This window comes from Phalaenopsis equestris, unplaced genomic scaffold (assembly GCF_001263595.1).
Source record: "Phalaenopsis equestris unplaced genomic scaffold, ASM126359v1 Scaffold000270, whole genome shotgun sequence".
NCBI classification, from domain to species: domain Eukaryota; kingdom Viridiplantae; phylum Streptophyta; class Magnoliopsida; order Asparagales; family Orchidaceae; genus Phalaenopsis; species Phalaenopsis equestris.
Window position 1 is genome coordinate 523,080 of NW_018164712.1, and position 8,045 is coordinate 531,124.

Sequence of the window (8,045 nt, forward strand, 5' to 3'; positions counted from 1 at the left end):
TCATACAGCTGCACCAAACAGACAGTCAACTTCCCTGCAACAGCTTCCTGGGGCAGCGCAAGTGCAGCTGAAAAGCTAAGAAGCTGTAGCCACGCCAAACAGAGCCTAAATCGAACACTAAATAAGGAGAGGAGGTAAATGTGTTTGATTTAAATGAAATAGCTTAATACTACGTCCATGCGTATAATTATGCATTTTCAATCTAAATAAAATGAAAAATGACAAGCTGAATGCAAATCATTTGAAGCATTGGTGAGTATTCATGCTCTAAATTATAGTGATATTATTACTTCTAAATCTAATGCAAATCACTTGAAGCTTCTAAATCTAATGCAAATCACTTGAAGCTTCTAAATCTAATGCAAATCACTTGAAGCTTCTAAATCTAATGCAAATCACTTGAAGCTTCTAAATCTAATGCAAATCACTTGAAGCATTGGTGAATATTCATGTTCAAAATTACACTGATACTGTTACTCATAGATCTAATGCATAAATGATTTATGAGTTTTCTTATAGTCCAACTCTGTTACTCATAAATCTAGTCAATTGTTCTTGTAAGTTTTCTTATAGTCAAACTCTGTTATAAATAAATTGATTGTGTTGAAAAAAACAAGATGAATTGTTTTTTATTATTTACTTATCACATATACATTATATAAAATCAACTACACAACATGTGAAATGATATGTAAAATACCAATAAAATGAATTATATAGTTTTTTTTTGCATGCATCTGCTAGTTCACCCCCTAGGGTACTAGCTGTAGATACTAAGATACATGTGTATGTGAATTGAAAAAAAAAATAATATTGATTTATCGTAATTGATATTATTTTAGATAGCACTCTAATGGATGCAAATGATATCAATAAGATAATATATCATACTTTAGGATAGAATATTACGAATATCCTTAAATGATCATAACTAAATAATAAATTATTTTTACACTAAATTAAGATCCACGACTCACATATATGTTGATTTCTTTTCAATTACATTACTATATTTTAAGAATATGAGTATTTATTAATCTGTTTATCACTCATTATATTTTTAACTAACATTTTAGATTCAAGATATAAAATATAAAATGAGCAAATAAAAGATAGAGCATTTATATAAGACACAATCAACCCAATGAAAGATGATTTTATTCATAACTAATTACTTCTAGTTTGATCTAAATTTTATTCCGTTAGAGGTTTTTTCAATTTGTTTGAATAATTATTTCTTAGTGGAAGAAATTACAATTAGTTTAATTTAGCCATTTAATCATTTGTTATTGCCTTAGATTAGAAAATTTAAACCCCTAGGGTCGGGTCATGGCATTACAATGGCAATGACCTCAAAAGATATTTATTACATTTTAATAGCAAGATACAAAGGTTTACAAATTCATATGTACATGTATGCCTAAATTAAAATATGGAAACCCCTTAATTGTAAGAACTCCACCTTAACCCAAAAAAAATTGCATTCTCCATGGTGGAAAATTCAAGGCAGAAATAGCAAATTATAAGAAAAATGAAGTTTAATCGTAGCATAGAAGTGTCAAATTCACAGGACGGTCTTTGGCATGAAAAAAGAATGATAAAAAAAATTGCCTTTTTAAAGATGCGAAAGAGAAAAGGACGCTCATCAGATTTGCATAAAAAAAACAGATCATTTGATGCTATTATAAGAAGCTTGCAGCAATTTATTGAAGCATTGATGCCAATATAAGAAGCTTGCAACAGTCTATTAAATATAAGGAAGAATTGCATACAGACCACTCAATTCCTATGTATTTGCATGCCAAAGATAACCGTAATTTTTACATATATGCCACTTTACGTGTGCATGAAAAAGTGTATTTCACATTTTAAAAGTTAAAATAGTGATTTTTTATATAATATGAAAAATTTGGCTGGTAAAAAAGTAAAAAGTAAAATTCAGGTGTTAGATATGTAAATACATGGGAATTGAGTGTTTGTATGTTAATGTCCCTAAAGATAATGCAGCATAAGAAATCTCACGGTTGATTTCTTGAATTCATTCCCAATGCAAAGATAAGCCTGAGTTGCACTAGTTGTGCAGCATGAAGGCTCAAAACCATCAGTAAGAGCTGTGGAACTAGAATCTATTCTATGAGCACCAAATTCTGTTAAAAATGAGCTGAAGTCCAACATATCGTTCCAAGAAGAAGAGATTTTCCGGCCATGATGCAAATCCAGTGATAGGCAGTTAGACTTTTCGTTTACACCTAATAATTAATAAATATTCATCAGTCTTAAAAATTTATCAACATTAATTACTACTGTCACTGTAAAATGAATGAGAGAATCGGAAAAAAAAAGCTCTTCTAGTAGAAAACAGTCAAAATAAGAAAGTCAGTTGAAAGAATCAGGAGCACATTATTTTTTCAATCAAAAGGGGGATGCAATTCTAGTAAGGTAATCAGACATTGACTGAAACAAATTAAGTTAGTGCGCTTGATTTGAGCCATATGAACCTGAGCAACAATGAGGATGCTGCCTCATTGTTCATTAAGGAAAACTTTACATAAGGTGACTGGTGGTAGCCTTCTAATAAGACCAATAGACGAAAATAGTAACAAGTCTTTAGTTTTAATGTTTAAGTGTTCCAATGAACTTCAGCTAATATTTATACCTATTACATAACTATTTAAGTTTCCATATTTGGAAGGAAAAAAAGGGAGGAAAGGGGGATGGTGTCTATAATGGAGAAATCCTAATCACATACTTTTAATACTTAACCATTTCCAAAACAAGTCAATGCCGGCCATAAATATCACTAAGTGAAAAATAAAAATGCAAAAGTAACAAAATATAAATTAAATTTAAAATATTCTAAAATTTTGGCTTATTATTAGGGCTTTTGACTTCGCTCTTATACCTATACCTTTTCTTTAATCTTTTTCATGAGCCTGAAATTTAGCTCTTCAATTGAACTTATAACTAGATTTTCTTAATCCACGTATTTTATAAATCATAAAGCAAAGTCATTTAACTTGGGAGAAAAAAAAAAACTTATGGAAAAACTGAAAAATGATTAAGGCGGAATATTTGATCACACTTTCTAAGGGTATTGTTATGAATGCACCTAAGAATTATAAAGAATGAAATATACTCTGATACAATAAAAAAAATAAAAATGTTGTTAATTTTTGAAAAGGAGTTATTAATAAAGTCAAATAAAAAAATCTAAGTAGAGCCAAATTTGATGTGACATTAACGGTTAGTCACATTAGGGAAATTTTTGGGTAAGTTGTAAGAGAATTAGATAGATCATGCATAAATAAGTAGAATCCTTAGTGAAATGAGGAGGTACAAAATGTTATTATGACAAAAAAATCTATTTTAAAGATGACAAAACTAAAAATTATTTTCACATAAAGTTATAAGAATTATTATTCGTATGGTAGGCCATGTACAAAAGAAGAAAAGAAGATAAAACTCATAAGGGTAAAGGAAGGAGATCTAAGAAGCTTTGACCAAGTAAAATCTAACAAGAGTTGAAATAAATGGCAGGGCTCAACATTTTTACATATCAGCCAAACTTAACATGCTCCATCGGATTGTAAAGCAGGTCAAAGTAATCAAGTAACTTAGGAAAAAAAAGAGCAAAAAATAGATTTCTCAAGAAATATTTGGGGAAGAGGAATTGGGTTTACTACTTGACCTGTCCCAACTTACCCAAATGTTTAATGCATAATGATAATTTAAGTTTAGTAATACTGCTTAAATTTTTTAAATTACATAACCAAAACTCATCCGCCTATCCTTATTTTATCATACTCTCCCATTTTAGTAATACTGCTTAAATTCTTTTGCCTTAACTTTGGCAACAATGGTGCACCGACACCCATTTCGTCAAACAATCTCCCAATATACCATATCTCGGTTCCCCATATTGTGGTCTTTCTCATATCTTTTGGCATCAAGCAATAACATTGCGTTGACACTCTCTATATCTTTCTGCAGTCTTTATCAAATGCTCTAGCCTCTCTCCCAATAATGGTCTTCTTACAGTAACACAGCCAAACATAGCTCACCTCAATCCTAAAAATTCACATGCACATGAGCGCTCAAACTCTTGAAGTCTTTAACTCCTTGATGATCACCGGCAAACAAACACCATTATCTCTCGTATGGTTCCAGCTTGTTTTTTATTGTTTGAATATTTTCATTTCTTTTCCAAGATTCTTATGGTTTATGATGCAAGGTAGCTGCAGCTTATTGAATAATATGCTTATAATCTGATTAACAATAATTTGTTCATAAGCTAGGTGCAGGGACTATTAAAAATTTTTATTTTTTTAGAAAAGCCAGTCCGCAGCTAGAAAGCTGTCATCGTATCTAGATAGGTGCGGTGTGAAAATGCTGTTTTCAGCATTTTGAAAATGCATAAGATACCAAAACACAGTTTACTGAAACAGACCTGGTGCGTTTTCAAAACGCCATCGCACCAAATAAGCGCCCTAAACAGGCCCTATGATTCTAATGCAGATTTTCCAAAGGGTGGATTCACTAAAATAAATGGCCAGGGAAGAGGTCATCAAGCCGGTCTCAAAGCAAACTCATTAGATGGGTTCGAGAATAATAGAGCTTGAAAGCTAGACTGCAGCTAATAAATAATTTGCAGGATCGAAACATCAAATAATTATTTGGTGTGAAAATGTTGTTTTCAGCATTTTGAAAACGCATAAGCTACCAAAACGCAGTTTACCGAAACAGGCCTTGTGCGTTTTCAAAATGATACCGCACCAAATAAGCTACTCTAAACGGGCCCTATGATTCTAATGCAGATTTTGTATGCCCAAGGGTGGATTCACTCAAATAAATGGCCGGGGGAAGAGCTCATCAAGCCGGTCTAACTCATTAGGTGGGTTCGAGAATAATAGAGCTTGCGAGCCAAGCTCGAAGAAACTCTCCAACAGGATCCTAAGCTAAATCGCTAGTTGAATCACTAAACTCAAACGTCGCCCTCTCAAAAACATGTTCTGGTGGCAGCTCATGAATAATGCCAGGCCAACCAATTCTTAACTCATGCACAGAAACTTGTTGGAAAATGCAGATAGTATATGGGGCTACGGCCGGCCTGAAAATATTTCTCACATTACTCTGTCTTGCATGGTCATGCAGGAGGTGCTGAACAAAAAATTAAAATGTTACATTTAAAAAAATAAAAAAAGGTTATATTTATATTTAAATTATTTTTAAAAGCACAAAATCATCACTTTTTTTCAAATCACGAAGGTTGGACAATAAAACGACCGACAGTGCTTCTGTGCTTTTTAGCGTTCCACGCTCTCCAATAGTGGTAGACCGCACTGCAATATATTCAGTTACAAGAATGCTTTATGTTTGGTCCATATTTCATTGCAACGTGATCCATCATGCAGTAGTTTATCCCACAAGTTTCTTTGACACCGACATGATGAGCTGCAAAGTGAACGTGGATGGATCAAAGTGGATGTGGATGGAGCACTCATACCTCCTTCTCTTGCTGGCATAGGAGTAATCATTAGAGATGAAGTGGGAAATTGCATGCTAGCTACCGGCAAACACTTGGAGCATTGGGATAGAGCTCATTTAAAACTACAAGCAATCCTTTTTATCAAGGCATTGTTCGAGCTTTGGATGTCCAAAACTAAAGGCATAATTGTGGGAGGGGACAAAAATCAATGTGATCAACTTCTTAAAGCAAAGCATGAAATCTCACAACTGGCAATCGAGGCCTGATATATGTACCGACATAGCTTTTCTTCCCTTCTTTAAACAAGTTAGTTTCCATTTTGTTCCGCGGGGGTTCAATAAAGCTGCTCATTTTTGCACCAAAAGGCTCTTTCTCATAGTTTCTCACTTTCTTTGGTGTCAGAGGTTTTGCTATTCTCCAAGAGGACTGGGCCATTTTGACCATGCCTGAGGGCGTGCTGGTTGTACTTTTTTTTTTGTAAATTTCTTTTTAATTAATGCAAATGCACACCTTCATGGGTAATGGCTAGTCGTGGAGGATGGATTCCCTTTTCTAGATTGGCAATGGCAGCTCCATTTCTGTCCTCGACCATGCATGGCTACTTGAGCGTCCCTTCTCTAGATGGCCAACATTCAATGATTGAAACAAGTTGGAGGGGCTCATGGTGGCAAACCTGCGACAAGGTGAAAGTTGGAAAATAGATATGGTGCGACAATCTTGTGGAAAAGAGCTTCAAAGCAAAATTTGGCACTTCCCTATGATAACGATGATCTAGAGGATGAGCTTGAAATGAAAGCTTGGATATCTGAGCATATGATTACTTCCTTGGCATATGCGGCACGGTTGGGGGAAGATGCGACACTTCAAGTGGCTAAAAAAGCTTAAATTACTTCCCTTGAAAATCTTTTTTGGTGGCGTCTTACACGAGACTCTATCCCTACAAATATGTGGCTTCACAAACATGACAGTGGCGAACATTGAACTCATATCCCCAATGCCATGATTGCCCATGGGAATGTTCGGTTACCGAAGATAGAACTCATATCAGCTACAGATGTCAAGTTGCGGTTGCAGTTTTTGGGGTTCTTCGTAATTGGGTTATAGCTATACCTCTTTTTTCCATCTGGGCGGAAACTTTAAGAGCTTTTTCAACTTCTAATGACAGAAATATTGCACAATTTCACATTCTTTGCAACGTGATCCACCAATGTTGGCATGTACGGAACACTAAGAAGCACGAGAGATCCTTTGGCACCACCACGATCATTGTGGCTACTATTTTGGGGGTGGGCTCTCTCGTTTGCTCACCTTTATCCAATTCAGGAGCAATGGGATGCTTCTCAGCCTTTTAGGTCGTCGTCTAAGCTTCTTTGTATCCCCACCCTCCCTCTCCTGGTTGGCTTAAGGTGAACATTGACAGAGCCTCTCTTCCTTCATGTGTGGTGGGTATCAATATGGTCATCCGGGACACCATGACAACCACATTAAGGCAGCTGGAAGACACCGGGAGCACTGGGATGCCCAAGTGGAGCTTGAGGCAGCCCTCGCCATTAAGAACTGGTTCGAACCTTCGATGCTTGAGGTCTGAGGCATTATTATTGAGGGGATAACAAAAATGTGATTGAGTTCCTCAAGAGCTGCACAGATGGAACCAACAGCCACCCAATTGTCTGGACATCGCATTCTTCTTGGAGTTCATATAGGTTTTGTTTCATTTCGTTCTTGTATCAAAGCTGCTCATTTTTGTGCTCAGCAAATTTTGCTTGATAGTTTTTCATTTTCTTTTGAAATTTAATCAAAAGTTCTTTATGCTCTTTTAGAACATGATAGATTACACACTTTTAATGCCCTTGGGGCATAGTTTGTACACTCTTTTGCACTTTCCATTAGCTTTGCTTGATAGTTTTTTGTTTTCTTTTGAAATTGAATCAGAAGATCTTTTGCTCTTTTAGAACAGGATAGATTATACACTTTTGATGCCCCGGGGCATAGTTTTGTACACTTTTTTGTGCCTCCATCTTTTATTAAGGCAAAACACACTTTCAAGGGTATGGCTGGTTGTGGTCGGTGCTCGTCTTTGATGCCCCGGGGCATAGTTTTGTACACTTTTTTGTACCTCCATCTTTTATTAATGCAAAACACACTTTCAAGGGTATGGCTGGTTGCGGTCGGTGCTCGTCTTATTTGCTCTTTGTGGATGATATATTGCTATTCGCCCATTCTTCTATGTGTGCTGTCAAGAACTTAGCCAAAATTCTACAAAAATACTGTTTGTGGATGGGACAACGAATTAAACATTTGAAATCTTCTATCCTATTCAGTAATGAACGCTCTAATTAACAGAAGCTTTCTTCTCTCCCTTCTTTGCTTATTGAAAGACAAAAAAAACTTACGCTATCACACCTTTAATGCTTTCAAAATATTGCTTTGTCCAAGCCTCTATTTGAATGTGGAGCAAAAAAAAATGCTCGTTTAAAGGAAAGACAGTAGATAAGAAAGTAATTTGGTAGAATATCATCAGTATAATTTACTTTCTATCTCGGTTTCACATTTAAAAAAA

The 8,045-nt window shown here is 35.1% G+C and overlaps 1 protein-coding gene across 1 annotated transcript in view; it reads right to left on the reverse strand.

The window, feature by feature from the left end:
* Positions 1-8,045, reverse strand: part of LOC110024714 (calmodulin-binding transcription activator 4-like) — a gene marked incomplete at its 3' end in the record, with an annotated part of 118,150 nt that overhangs the window by 633 nt on the left and 109,472 nt on the right.